Source organism: Eurosta solidaginis, chromosome 5, assembly GCF_040869045.1.
Source record: "Eurosta solidaginis isolate ZX-2024a chromosome 5, ASM4086904v1, whole genome shotgun sequence".
Taxonomy (NCBI): domain Eukaryota; kingdom Metazoa; phylum Arthropoda; class Insecta; order Diptera; family Tephritidae; genus Eurosta; species Eurosta solidaginis.
In genome coordinates this window covers 112166616-112182720 of record NC_090323.1, presented here as the reverse complement: position 1 = coordinate 112182720, position 16105 = coordinate 112166616, and the positions used below count along the sequence as shown (strand labels likewise).

Below are 16105 nucleotides of genomic sequence, written 5' to 3'. Positions count from 1 at the left end.
CCAGTAATGATGTGGTGCAACAAAATGCAATAATAAAAGAAATTTTCAAAATGGGCGTGGCTCCGCCCTTTTTCATTTAATTTGTCTAGGATACTTTTAATGCCATATGTCGGACAAAACATTATCAATCCTTGTGAAATTTGGTAGAGGCTTAGATTCTAGGACGATAACTGTTTTCTGTGAAAAAGGGCGAAATCGGTTGAAGCCACGCCCAGTTTTTAAACACAGTCGGCCGTCTGTCCTTCCGCTTGGCCGTTAACACGATAACTTGCGCAAAAAACGATATATCTTAACTAAACTTAGTTCACGTACTTATCTAAACTTACTTTATCTTGGTATAAAAAATGGCTGAAATCCGACTATCACGCCCAGTTTTTCGAAATCGAAAATTACGAAAAATGAAAAAAAAAATGCCATAATTCTATAACAAATACGAAAAAAAGGATGAAAAATGGTAATTTTATTGGTTTATTGACGCAAAATATAACTTTAGAAAAAACTTTGTAAAATGGGTGTGACACCTACCATATTAAGTAGAAGAAAATGAAAAAGTTCTGCAGGGCGAAATCAAGGGCTTTGAATCTTGGCAGGAATACCGTTCGTGGTATTGCATATATATATAAATTAGCAGTACCCGACAGATGATTTTCTGGATCACCCTGGTCCAAATTTTGGTCGATATCGCGAAAACGCCTCCACATATACATCTAAGGGCCACTCGCTTTTAAAACCCTCATTAATACCTTTAATTTGATACCCATATCGCACAAACACATTATAGAGTCACCCCTGGTCCATCTTTATGGCGATATATGGAAAAGGCGTCCACATATAGAACTAAGGCCCACTCCCTTTTAAAATACTCATTAACACCATTCATTTTGTACCCATATCGTACAAACCTTTATGGCGATATCTCGAAAAGGCGTCCACCTATAGAACTAAGGATCACTCCCTTTTAAAATACTCATTACCACCTTTCATTTGATACCCATATCGTACAAACACATTCTAGAGTCACCCCTGGCTCACCTTAATGGCGATATCTCAAAAGGCGTACACCTATAGACCTAAGGCCCACTTCCTCTTAAAATGCTCAGTAACACCTTTCGTTTGATACCCATATCGTACAAACATTCTAGAGTCACCCGGCCCACCTTTATGGTGATATCTCGAAAAGGCGTCCACCTATAGAACTAAGGATCACTCCCTTTTAAAATACTCTTTACCACCTTTCATTTGATACCCATATCGTACAAACACATTTTAGAATCACCCCTGGTCCACCTTAATGGCGATATATGGAAAAGGCGTTCACATATAGAACTAAGGCCCACTCCCCTTTAAAATACTCATTAACACCTTTCATTTGATTCCCATATCGTACAAACACATTCTAGAGTCACCCCTGGTCCACCTTTATGGCGATATCTGGAAACGGCGTCCACCTATGGAACTAAGGATCACTCCCTTTTAAAATACTCATTAACACCTTTCATTTGATACCCATATCGTACAAACATATATTAGAGTCACCCCTGGCCCACCTTTATGGCGATATCTGGAAAAGGCGTTCACCTGTAGAACTAAAGCCCATTCCCTTTTAAAATACTCATTAACACCTTTCATTTGATGCCCATATCGTACAAACACATTCTAGAGTCACCCCTGTTCCACCTTTATGGCGATATCTCGAAAAGGCGTTTACCTATAGAACTAAGGCCCATTCCCTTTTAAAATACTCATTAACATCCCTCATTTGATACCGATATCGTACAAGCACATTCTAGAGTCACCCCTGGCCCAACTTTATGGCGATATCTCGAAAAGGCGTCCACCTATAGAACTAAGGATCACTCCCTTTTAAAATTATCATTAGCACCTTTCATTTGATACCCATATCGTGCAAACACATTCTAGAGTCACCCCTGGCCCACCTTAATGGCGATATCTCGAAAAGGCGTCCACCTATAGACCTAAGGCCCACTCCCTCTTAAAATGCTAAGTAACACCTTTCATTTGATACCCATATCGTGCAAACAAATTCTAGAGTCAGACCTGGTCTACCTTTATGGCGTCCATCCATAGAACTATGGCCTACTCTCTCTTAAAATACTCTTTAATACCTTCCATTTGATACACATGTCATATAACCACATTCCAGGGATACCCTAGGTGCATTTTCCTACATGGTGATTTTCCCTTATTTTGTCTCCATAGCTCTCAACTGAGTATGTAATGTTCGGTTACACCCGAACTTAGCCTTCCTTACTTGTTTATAATGATTATTGTTTTTTTAATTTTTCTATAATTGAAATTTTTTTTTTTGGAATAGTAAGTAGAAAATTTGTCAGACAACCTGCTATAGCTGCGCAGATAGATCCATTTCGGAAGGTGCTAAGACTTCATCATCAGTACGCTTTAGGTACGCTGCGTTAACTATTTAGCTGTACAGCGGTGGTTTGTTTGACTGATAAATTGCTACTTCTATTCCCCTTTACCACCTAGGTATATTAATCTGTTGTAAGACACTGATAATGTTGGATTTGTTTATTGTCAATTACTTTGTTTCACATTTCACAAGTACTCTTGGTTTATTGGCAATTGTTTTTGTTTTATCGGCCTATTGATAAAGGATACAAGGTTCGAAATGAGCTCAAGGCCAGAACAATAATTTTTTGTAATGATTATTGTTTTTTAATTTTTCTATAATTGAAAAATTGTATTTTCTTTTGGCCGATGAAACAAAAACAATATAATAATATAAGCCAAGAGCACTTGGGAAATGTCAAAAAAAATAATTGACAATAAATAAATCCAACATTATCAATCTCTTACAACAGATGGCGCAACGCTGATTAAATATACGTGGTAAAGAGCAATAGAAGTAACAATTTATCAGTCAAGCAAACCACCGCTGTATAGCTAAATGGTTAGCGCAGCGTACCTAAAGCGTACTGATGATGAAGGCTTAGCACCCTTCGAAATGGACCTATCTGCGCAGCTATGGCAGGTTGTCTGAAAAAATTTCTACTTACTATTCCAAAAAAAAAAATTCAATTTTTCAATTATAGAAAAACTAAAAAAACAATAATTAATTATAAAAAATTATTGTTCTGGCCTTGAGCTCGTTTCGAACCTTGAATCCTTTATCAATAGCCCGATAAAACAAAAACAATTGTTGTTAATAAACCAAGAGCACTTGGGAAATGTCAAACAAAGTAATTGACAATAAACAAGTCCAACATTATCAGTGTCTTGCAACAGATGGCGCAACGCTGATTAAATATAGTTGGTAAAAAGGAATAGAAGTAGCAATTTATCAGTCAAACAAACCACCGTTGTATAGCTAAATGGTTAGCGCAGCGTACCTAAAGCGCACTGATGATGAAGGCTTAGCACCCTTCGAAATGGTTCTATCTGCGCAGCTATGGCAGGTTGTCTGAAAATTTTTCTATTCTATTCCAAAAACAAAATAAAAATTTTCAAATATAGAAAAATTAAAAAAACAATAATCATTACAAAAAATTATTGTTCTGGCCTTGAGCTCGTTTCCAACCTTGAATCAAGAATCTTTTGGGGCATTTTTGAAAAGCTTTCTGAGGTAGGGAATTCTGAAAAAGTTTGCTGAGATAGAACGTTTTGGAAACGGCAGCCGATATAGGGTAGCATTCGTATAAACGTATACTTCTTCCATAAATGTGTTATATAGGTAAACTTATCGTTTTTTGCTGGCAGCTTTATGGTGTTTACATGGTGTACGATTTTAACCATTTAATAGTTTTTATATGATTTCGCACGATTAAATTTATACATATCTAATTATTTAAAATATGTACTACATAAGCTTCTATATTTTTTTAAGTTATATCAGGCGTTGTCTGATAAATCATACCATTTCTTTCTTTAACGGGTTTCGTCTCTAACGCTTGGCCAACTTTAAAGCAAAATAAATTTCCATTACAAACACTAAAACTATTGCCAATTTTCTAAGGTTTGCACGATTTTATAGTGCGAACAACTTCACTATTATAAATGAAAACATTTCGACTCTCCTCAATAAACTGCTGACGTAGTTCATCGGTAAACTCGCCATAATTCTCGTTAAGCACTTGCCTTAATCTATCCTTCAATATAGAAATTTTCTCAGGAAAAAGGTAGCAGCACAGCCCTCTGGACAAATTTTTACTTGTCTTGGCATTGGTTGATGTTCCGAGTCATCTACACCATCATCGGGATTAGCTGGTTTAAGGTCTGTCTTTTCCTCTTCTGCCCATCCATAATTTTCTTTTAATCATTCTTTTCTTTTGTTAAAGTTGGCCACCAGACGTTAGAGCCATTTACATTTGATAGGCATAGGCAAATAAAAGTAGTTTGCTTTTTGCATTTACTTCCTCAAAATTCGCGATATATTTTTTGACGCTATAGCGCGGTTCATAAGTTTCTTTCGAATCTTTACCAAAGAAATATGCAAAATTTTGTTCGAATGCTTCTGTTCGGTGGAACTCTTTTGGTAGCAAATTTTCAGGTATGTTTTCTTCTAGATATTTTTATATTTTATAGAAAGCCAATAAACCATCACACCAAACAGCGTCGTCAGATAATGCTAAAATTGAAAAGGTTTGTTTTATTGCTTACCTAAAGCAAATTTGGCATTCACCAGCACATCACTTAGTTTATGCACATCTTTTGTGGCATTACACAATTGTAAATGTCATATCAACTCCAGACTCCTTTGCGCCATCGTTATTTGTTTGAGCCGGTAATTATTTTGCTCTACAGGGTTTCACAAAGTTTCTGAAATACATTATTTTGTTGATGAATGGCCGTTCGGATTTTGTGCTTATTTTTATTTATTGTTAAACTGTCGAAAAGGGAAAGAAAAATTCTGAAAATGTTGGAGAAATGACCAGCAATTGGATATCATATATATGTTTACATATATGTATATACTTATGAATTTATATTGTCCTTGTGCTATAAAATTGTAGTATATTGTAACGAATTTAGTGCAATTCCCCTTATTTGCAACCTTCTGCTATCGTTCGAATCAAAACTGTTGAATAAATAACTCCACTATTCAATAATGCTCACCAGATAGCGTCTTAAATCGATACTGTCTGGTTTCCTCGTTCCATAGTTCTAGGCTTTTCCATTCTAAAATTTACTAGTTAGTTATCTGCTATAAAATTACTACGTTTATAGCTTCTCATATGCGCGTGTATTTGTAAGTGATACTTGCACAAACCATTGCCTAATTTTGGGAGCATCTCAGATATATGCAGGTGTTTGTGCGTTTTCTCTCCGCTGCTTGTATGGACATATGGGTAGACATAATGATTAATTTGTTGATGTGCATACAAGTCACTGCTTAGTATCGCTTAGAGATGACAGTATCCTAATAGTGTTGCTAATATTCGTAACACTGCCCTCCACCTAAGTCTGATCGTCCCGATCAAACAAATCTCTCAATCTAGCCGCTGCTAGCCTCTCCAAATGAACCACGCTTCTATTTCGTGGTTTCCCAATTGTTTGTATGCGGTAGATGACTTCACTGATCCTCTTCACAACTCTGTAGGGCCTTCCCAACTGCACCGATATTTGGATGGAACACCTTTCCGCCGGTGAGGGTTGTATAGCAGTACCAAATCTCCCTCCAAGAAACCTTCCGAATTAAAGTTCTTGTCATGCCAGTGTTTCATCTTACTACTCATTACCCTGGGCCGTTCCCTCACACTCTGTTCTTTGGCCAATGAAGAACTACTTCGCAGAGCTTGATCTTGACGGATTGACTTTGTATCATCAGTATCGTCTTGACGTTTCACAACAGTAGTGCGCGCTGGCTTGAAGCTACCCTAGCATTCTTTCTGGAAAATTCTTTCAGTCGTTTTAGTGCGTCCATTCGGATTTGTCAATGCCAGTGTTTTTCTCGAAGGTACCTTCGTTCCATGAACCTTTACCTTTGACTTTCGTGGTCTTTGTCGACTCTTCTCCACCATTACTCGATTACTGCTGAACCCTTTTTCCAAACTGAAGGTAAGTGGCACATCCTGGTTCTCATAACGCATCACCCTCTCTGCATATCGATCTTGATGTCATGGTCAACCAAGCAGTCCACTCCCAATATGACTTCATCAACGATCTCTGCCACAACGAATTTGTGTAGAACCATGACCTTCCCAATTAAGACTTCACAGATCCCTTCTCCCAGGACTTGGTTATACTCGCCAGTGACTGTACGCAACCTTGCTCCAGGTAATGGCTTTACTCTCCTGTTGACCAAATCAGATCGAATCACGGAATGAGATGCGCCCATATCTACAGTCAATACACGTTCTTTGCCATCGACATTCCCTCTGACGGCAAGACTGCTTGATTTCCTTCCAATTTGCGACACAGATATCACTGGACATACAATAGCTGAGGCAAGTTTTAAGGTGCGAGTGCATCGGACGAACAAAATTCTTTGATTGCAAACTTAAATGAGCAATATAGCCTAACAGTATTCAAAAACGGACTTAATGAATAGTCAAAACAAACAGTATTGGCCGCACTACCGAAAACATTTGATAGCGCTGTTGACCTAGCCTTAGAGATAGAGCAAGGAACCCAAAACATCAGCAGAAATGTAATGTTTTTCAGAAATGATCGACAAAACTACTTTAGGAGGTACAACAATTACAACCAAAACACTTACCGGCAGAATAACAACAACTGCAGAAATAGTTTTCAGCCTAGGTACAACAACAATAAAAACAGACAACAAAATGGTTCAAGGGACATGCCCAACCATGGACGGAACAATAACTCAATTAAGAGGTATTCAAATAATCCAAGACCTATCATTCAAAACAATAACCAGGGATATTCCTTTAACCAAAGACAAAGTAATTACCCCAACCAAAACCATAGTAACCCAACTGGAACCCAGCAGTTCAGGAGCAATGAGAGGAATAGTCGCCGAGTCAACTATGTCCAATTTCAGGCAAACCAAGGCGACCCGGAGGACCACGAGGGCACTCTTCCGGGGGACAGGGAAATATAAACAACAATAGGCCCAATTGTATTTATGTTATTACACAAAATTTAACTAACTACGTAGCAATAAAAAACTTAGAACTGAATAGGCCAATGACATTTCTCATAGATACAGGAGCGGACAATTCAATTTGCAAAAATCCATTTAATAACGAATATGACTTTGACAGCAGCTTCAAATGCAAACTAACAGGTATAACCAAAGAAGAGATCTACTCAGTAGGCGCATCTAAGCTCAACTTTGTAATACAGAAAGACCAACTGGCAAACGTCTGATCAACCTTATAGATTGATAAGGAGTGTGATGACTAGTACCTAGGACCTACCTAATTATTTTCTAGCTCTTCGTATTATTATTACTTCATGTAAGTATTGTTTTCAATAAACCCGTTTAACTAAACAATTTTTTTTAAATAATTTTATTAGCAAATTCAATTCCACCAGCTAAGGGAATTTCCCATGTAAAGTTTTTAAATGTCAACAGACATGCAGTCAATCTTCAAGAATTATAATTATCAAACTACACGATTTTAAATGCCAATTGTCAACCAAATACCTACAACAATGAACGATTCAAAAAATTAATGAAAATATTAAAACTCGAAAATTTAGACAAATACACAGAAACAGAACTAACAGAAATTTTTAGACAATATCAGTCAATATTCCACTTAGAAGGAGAGAAACTTTCAGTAAATAATTTCTATGACCAAAAACTCAATCTCACAGACAACTCACCGGTATACATAAAGAACTATAGACTACATCAAACACAACGGGGTACAAATTCAGAGCCAAGCACAAGAAATGATCGACAACGACATTATTGAACCTTCCGTTAGCTCATACAATTCTCCTTTGATTTTAGTACCAAAGAAAAGTGAAAGTGACGATAAGAAATGGGGCTTAGTAGTAGACTATAGAAAACTAAATGACAAAATAGTAAGCGACAAATTCCCATTGACAAGATTAGAAGACATACTTGATATTTTAGGACGAGCGAAATATTTCACAACCCTAGATATGAAAAGCTCTTTTCACCAAATACCATTAGAAAATCATTCAAGACCACCGACTGCATTTTCAACACAAGACGGACATTATCAATTCAAACGCCCACCCTTCGGACTGAAAATATCATCCAGTAGTTTTCAAAGAATGTTAACAATTGCATTAAGCAGTTTAAGGTCAGAAGCATTTCTCATGTGGATAACATCTGTTCAAGCGATATGACTCTATAGGAACGTGAATAGTAGGCATTGTTTAGATTGTAAAAGGAATTTTTCAATTTGTACAAAAAGGCCTTGATATAAAATTCAGAAATAAAAAATCAGTTCAACAGAAAAGTCGTTCCTTTCTTTTTTTTGAGAAAAATCAAAATTCATATCTTCTAAAATACATTTTGGTCCATCGAGACGAATGGAATAAGCAGTTACAGTCAACTTGTTGTAAAAATAGCAGCAGAAAAGAAAATATATAACTGGAATTCGAACGTTCGTGTATTTTTTTAGGCTGCCTAATTTGAAAGTATGATACGATTGATGGCAGCGAAGGGGTTGAGGGTTGACAGCGACTTTGTTGCGATTGCAGCGTAGTTACACATTTTGATACAGAGCGATTTAGGCCCGAATTCGTAAGCCATTCGAAAAAGAAGCGAGACTGCTAATGCAAATATAACTGCGACTTATGCAAGAATTTATCTGCGACTTTCTGCATAATATATCGGCGAATTATGGCATAGGCTCAGCGAATTTAAGTCTTATGCATATGCGCGTATATATTTAGGTTATATACATACGTTAACTTGAGTAGTTATCGAATACTGAGGAGTGATTTATAGGACAAAGATAATGCTGGTCAATCCAGCCTTCCGTTAAGTGCCTAATATTTTTCCCGAATTTTCTTTTAGGTGATGATAGAAATAATGTAACGAGCGTAGAGGAAGTAAAAACGGTCCTAACAGTCGATATAGAAGATTGCCAATGGATGGATGTTCAAGCCGTTAGGAGATGCAAGAGTAAGCATTTGGATTTAGATTATACTGCATCGGAAATTCAGCGGCAGTCCGACTGGTTGGCCTCGGCTACATCTGATGATATGAACGTGGAAATTTTAAAGGCACGACCCGATATTTTAGTTAAGGCTTGGGAATGAATTGAATGTATATATAGGGAGCTGCAAGGCAGCCCGCGCGATGAGGTGCAACAGGCGGATGATCTTGCTCGTCAGCAGCAGGTCGAAGATATATACGTGAAAGTCTGGGCAGAATTAAAAACAATGGAACCGACCCCTACAACATCGTGCAGAAAACGATGCGGCTAGATCATGTGGTTATTGGCCACAGCGAGACAATAGCTTCGTTGCCGCAAGGAAAGCATTAGGGATGACATATGATAATGAATATTTGTGCCATGCAGCCCATTGCTCAGCTATTTACGATTTACCAGTATGGTTACTGGCTACTCATAAATTGATTAGGGATATGCTTGATGTTACTAAAAATAGTATGCGAATGGTGGCAAGACAGTTGGGAGCTGAGGAACAGCGCGATTTATTTATATTCAACTTTCTAGAGTCCAGATTAGATATCGTGTCACGTAGTCAGTGGGAATTGTTTCGGCCCATAGATCGAGTTCCGAACTTGCAAAAAGATTTTTTCTCTTGGCTTGAGTGTCGTGGTAGCGGGCTATTAAGCCAACCCATACCGGCTGTCGGTAAGTATAATGCGAAGCGCACAAACAATCCTGCCATGGATCAGCGCGCAAAGTTAAACAGTTCGTCCATGGTTAAGTTCAAGCCATGTCTCAGCTGCTCTGGAGATCATGCATTCCACAGATGCCCTACAATTCGACGCATGAGTCGTGACCAGAAAATTAAGCGAATTTTTGAGCTGAAGTTATGTAAAAATTGCTTGCGAAGAGGACATACCGCTCGTAACTATCTATCTAGTCGCTGTCCCAGGTGTGAAAGGGCTCCCCATAATAGCGTTATTTGTCCGAAGTTAGCTCCGAACTCCAAGGGGGAAGTTCCGCATGAGTTAATGGTAGCAACTGTTGAGGCGAGTTTCGATAAGGACCAATAGCAACCAACAAGAGAGGTGGAAACTGGCCTCGGGGTTTCCAGTGCTGTGACTCCATCAGAATTCTGCGCACCTGTGAATAAGCCCGTCATAATGCGATCATCACATATCAATCCTTGCTCCACTCTATTGGCTACTGCCCAGGTTCGTTTTGTAACGCAGGGTGGTATGACTATAATACTACGTGCCATATGTGACACTGGCGCACAAGTGAACCTGATCAGCAAGGATGAACCTAATAACCAACTTTGCACACATCGAACAAAGGATGATGTTTCGTCGGCTATTGGAGCGCAATCCCAAGTCTGTAATAAGGCAATATCGTGTTATCTTATGTCACTGTACCTTGACGATTTGAGCATCTTTGTCACTTGTCTAGTGGTACCATCGATTTTAGGTAAAATGTTATTGCCTGTGGGTATATTGGCTCAATTCATGCAGGAAAATATGGTTCAATCAGCGTCAGGCTTTGTAGCACAGAAGATCCGTTTGGGCTGGTTTCTCTTCGGAGAAATACAGACTAACGTAAGCGTTGTGGCAGTCCATGTAGCAGAAGTAGTAGATAGAATGGAAAATGAGTATGAACTTGAGCACTTAGTATAACGTTTCTTTGAAGTAGAAAACTTGCCAGGTGATGACTCCAATTGGCCGACGGAGCAACAAGAATGTGAAACCCATTTCTTGGAGACCCACAGGAGGGGCGATATACTCTAGAAATTCCCTTACGACGTGACTGGGATCGTATTGGCTCCAATCGAGTGACAGCGCTACAAAGATATTTACGATTCGAGCAGCGATTTAAATGAGAACCAAAATTGAAAGAAGATTATCAGGGCTTCATAAATGAGTATATAGCAAAGGGATGGCTAAAACTGGTAACAACTCCAACAGAAAGCTAAGCCTATTATATCCCTCACCATGCAATTACGAAGAAATTTCTGGTAGTACTCGACGCATCTTCTATCACTGATTCCGGAGTTTCATTAAATGATGTCCAAATGATCGGACCCAAATTGCAAAAGGATATAATCGACCTTCTTTGGGGTTTTCGCTTGCACGCATACGGGGTAACGGCAGATATAAAGATGTTTCCGCAGGTGAAAATAGCAGCGCAACATTGGGACTTGCAACGAATATTTTGGAGGAATGATACAGGAGAGATAGCTGAATATTGGCTCACTAAAGTGACATTGGGGATGGCATCAGCGCCCTTTTGTGCCGTCAGAGCGATGCAGCAATGTGCTAAAGATAACGTACATAGGTGACCTTTAGGTGAACACGCTGTATTGCATAACTTTTATATGGACGACTGTTTGGTCGGAGCTGACACGGAGGAGGAATTGCTGCTCTTGTGCTAGCAACTGAAACAGCTTTTAGCGGTCGGAGGTTTCGAGCTTACTAAATGGCAGTCCAACTCGGAAGATGTCTTACATTCCATTGAATTGCATCCATTGCAAGCAACAGTGTTGGGCCTTAAGTGGATTCCTTACACGGATGAGTTAACTTTCACAGTGAAATCACTGCCAGATGTAGATCCAGCTTGTTGGACTAAGCGAATGGCTTTAAGTATCACCGCTCGATTGTATGACCCGGATGATTTGGCGTCACCATTTATAATCAAAGCAAAGATTTTACTAAAAACAATTTGGCAGGAGAAATTAGGTTGGGATACAATTTTACCTGAAATGCTAAGGATCGAATGGCAGGGTATTTTTTCTCAAATACACCAGTTCAGAAATCTTCGCATACCGCGCTGGATAGGATACGTACGACAATATGATTTGACGTTGCATGGCTTTTCGCATCAACCAAAGCCTTTGGAGCAGCTATATATGCTGTAATACAATACAAGGGAGTAGTGACATCCAATGTATTGCTAGCGAAATCGAGAGTAGCCCCCTTACGAACCGAGCGGCGGGCGGCAACGTTGCTCAGTGAGCTAATGCAGCGCGTATTGCTTATTTGTGAGGGTCATAACCTATTTGTGAGGGTCATCATCATTAATTGTTGGTCGGACTCCATGGTAGTTCTATACTGGTTGAGACGAGACAGCGGTAGCCTTAAATAATTTATGGCTAATAGGGTACGACAGATAAATAAAAATACAAACAATCACAAGTGGAGATATGTTCTAACTGACGGGAACCCAGTTTATATGATTTCTAGATGAATGGCCATGGAGGAGTTAATCGGTTCTCAGTTGTGGTGGAATGGTCCAGAGTTTCTTCGTCTCCCAAAAGGCATGTGGCCGAAACTTCCAGAAGGCAACCACGAAAAGGTCGAAATAGACGTGAACAAGGAATGCTGCCAACTAAAGGTAGACCGAGAAAATAGGTTACAATAAAAAGCAGGGCGAAACGGTGAAGATCCGCTTGCGACTCATGTCGCAACATTATCTATAAAAGAAAAGGCTTTGAAGAGATTTACAAGGTATAATCGAAACAGCTGTCGCCTTGTCCGTCCTGATGTCACGTTGTTTAAATTTTTCCCAAATTATTAAATAAATTACTAAAAATTGTCGAACATCATTAGCAGATAGACGTAAGCAATATTTAAGCGTGAAGGAACTAGATCACTCATTACCCTTCTGGATTAAGCAAAAGAAATGGGATAATTTCGAGGACGATAGCCGAAAACTCAATAGATCCGGTAACGATAAGAATTCATCTGAGGCTATTCGACTGTCGGACGCAATTGTAGTGATGGCTCCTTTTATCCAAAATGGTATATTGCGTATGAGTGGGCGGTTACAAGAAGCAGATTTATCTGACTGCGAGCGCAATCCAGCGATACTACCAGGCAAAGGCAGATTGGTTTATCTTATAGCTAGATCAGCACATTTGAAACTGCTGCATTGCGGAGCACAGCAGCTGATATCGAATTTAAGACGCAATTATTGGATAATCGGTATACAAGCATTAGCTAGGTCATTGGTTAAGAATTGTATGATGTGTGAAAGACTGAGGGCAAATCTGAGTGAACAAATGATAGGATATCTCCCAGCGTGTAGAGTTCGCCAGCCCGTCCATTTCTGCATTCTGGGGTGGAGTATGTAGGACTCATACAAGTACGTCCTGATCGTGGAAGAGGCAATGCGGCTATAAAGGGTTATATCGCTGTATTCGTGTGCATGGTTTCCAAGACGGTGTATTTAGAGATTGTCTCAGACTTAACAACCAACTCCTTCTTAATGGCATTTATTCGCTTCACCACGTGCTATGGCCATTGTCTTCATCTATGGAGCGATAATGGAACAAATTTCGTAGGAGCGGAGCGAGAGCTAGGTCTCATGCTAAAGACTTGGAGAGATTTGGATATGTTTGAATCGCTATCGGCGCGACAAACTTGTAACGTAGCGTTACAATAACATCACCCCCCCCCCCTGTATTTCCTTATTCACTTAAACCTGAACCCCCTTTTACTTATTTCTCTATAGCATAGCCAACAACCCCTATGGTAAATAACCACACGCTACCAATGACTGATGGCAAACCAATGCTGTGTTCCGTCAACACAAGAAAATCACAAGAAAATCACAATAATGGTGTATTGGTTTCTCAACCAATTTGCGGCGCCACCCAAAACACCCCTCTGGTGCCGCCGCTGCTCCCATCCCGCCGGTGCTACGCCGACCGTTGGCCGTTCGCCATACTACTGCCATGCCCATCCCGCCTTGCTGGTGCCGCCGCTGCCACGCCAACCACTGGCCATTGGCCGTCCGCCATCCTACCGCCGTTAGCTGCTGCATCCGTCCCGCCGCTGCTACAACGATCTTTGGCCGTCCGCCATCCTACCGCCGTTAAGCCGCTGCTTCCGTAACGCCGTACCAATCCGCCCGTTACCCGACCGTTCAACCGTCCTACCTAACCTCCTCTGCTCCAACGACCGCTAGCCGCCGCTCCTCCCCCCTCACCATCTTGCGACGGAAAGCTGCTGCCCGTCTAATATATCCAGTAGGGCTGCCAGATTTTTATTTCGGGTTCCCGGGACAAACCTCAAATTTGATCCAAATTCCCGGGATTTTTAAAAATTTCCCGGGACATTTGGAAAAATAAGAAACACCTATAAAGCTATATGGGTTGCTCATTTCGGCGAAATAATTTTTAGATAGAACTAAACTTCTTAAAGTCATTTATTCATAGCAAATATTTTTATGAAACAGGCTAAGAATTAATACGTTTACTGTATTTAATGCGAATTCAATATTCTATGGATTCATTTTTCAAACGTTATTTTAAAACACAACACTTTCCCATGCAAAATGAATATTGAAACAAATCACCTACCCAGATTGCGCATTCACGAGTTCAAAATTGCTTCGTTCTGCGCATCTACGTCGCTGTTCACTGCTTGAACGTATGAAGGGGTTTGTGGGACTTTTACTCGACTCTGGATTGATTGAGCATTACCCCGGCCTTAGACAAAACCCACCTCATAAATGGCGCCCGAGCAGGCACACCCCTCTGTAGATGAGAATGGAAAAACAACTACAACAACACCGCTGGAAACAACACATAAAACTGAAGGCACGCTGCTGAACACCGACTCGCTCAACTGGATATACCTACTGAGGAGGGAGAGGCTGATCGAGGAGAGTAAGGAACACCGAATCAACGTGGAAGGCCAAACCGTAGCCGAGCTGCGTCGTGCGCTGAGCACTTACGTGCGAGCGAAACGCGCCAGAAAATCAAGTGAAGGTCTGCTGAAGGAGCTGGAACGGGAAGTGAACGAGGAAGATGGGAAGTCCGCTATGCTACCTCAGCCAACAACAAAGCCGATCCCTTCAATCCAGATCCACAGCCCACAACCGTATGGAGGAAAGAGAGAGAACGCATCACCGAAACGAGACGAAATGAGCGACGGTGAACTTATAAATACCGTTCGCCGCTGGGATTTGCACTTTTCGGGAGAGGAGTCGCTGCACGAGTTTCTTGAGAGGATAGAGGAGCTCGCCGAATGCTACCGCATCCCCGTCGACCGGCTCCTCCCAACGCTGCAAGAGCTTCTACGCGGGAAAGCACTGCAATGGTAACTCGTCCGTAAGCAACACATACACCGCTGAAGCGATCTGCGGAGGGAGGTGGAAAATGTTTTTCTACCTAAGCGACACCTACGACATTTGGAAGAGGACATCCCACAACACTACATCCTCGCGCTGGAAACGCTGATCCGCCAGCACCCGACGATGTGCGAAGAGAATCACCTCGAACGGATCTTCGATGGTCTACGCGTGGAATACCGCCTTTTCTTCAAGCGCAGCGAGTTTAGGACGATCGAGGAGATCCTGGAGCTAACGGAGGAGTATAAGCTGCTAAGAGGCGAAGAAGCAAAACAGGGAAAAATGGTGGTCCACAGCTTATACCACCTGCACATGGAGTACGACAGCAAGGAGTGCTGTTGGCGCTGCAAGGAACGCGGACACCACCCCTTCCAATGCAAGGGCCTCTGGAGGAAGTTCTGCTCCCGGTGTGGCCAAGACAACATCCTCTCCAGGGACTGCCCATTCCCTCCGACTAGCCCAATTACTGAAAACGCATCCAGGACGCTGCCCAACGCTTTTAAAATACGCCGCCAAGAACCGTACGCCAGACCATAGAACCCGGAGGAACCACCCGCCGGCAAATCAAACGCAAAAACACAAGTAGACGGCCGATTATACATACCAGTGTTCATCGAGGGCATGAGCGTGTGCGCACTAGTAGACACCGGCGCCACCCTATCCTACGTAGACGGCACCGTACGGAAGCACCTAGAAAATAACAACATTAAGGCGCGCCCCAACAAGCGAAGCATCCAGCTGGCAGACCAGACGTGTGTCTTCACCTCGAACTCCTACCCGGCAAGGATTGTGTACCAAGGACGAGTCACAGACACGATGCTGTCCGTCATCCCGAACTTGGCCGAACAGGTAATTCTGGGAATGGACTTCCTAAGAAAAAGGGGAATCATCCTCACGCTGGATGGTCAGAAGGGAGCACCCGAACTGGA

The 16105-nt window shown here is 41.1% G+C and overlaps 1 protein-coding gene and 1 pseudogene across 1 annotated transcript in view; one reads left to right on the top strand and one right to left on the bottom strand.

Moving 5' to 3' along the window:
* The window catches only part of Pxn (Peroxidasin), a 1464583-nt gene that overhangs the window by 984579 nt on the left and 463899 nt on the right, over positions 1-16105 (top strand). The gene's annotated exons all lie outside the window — the stretch shown is intronic.
* LOC137252817 (heme oxygenase 1-like) lies at positions 3923-5999 on the bottom strand (annotated as a pseudogene).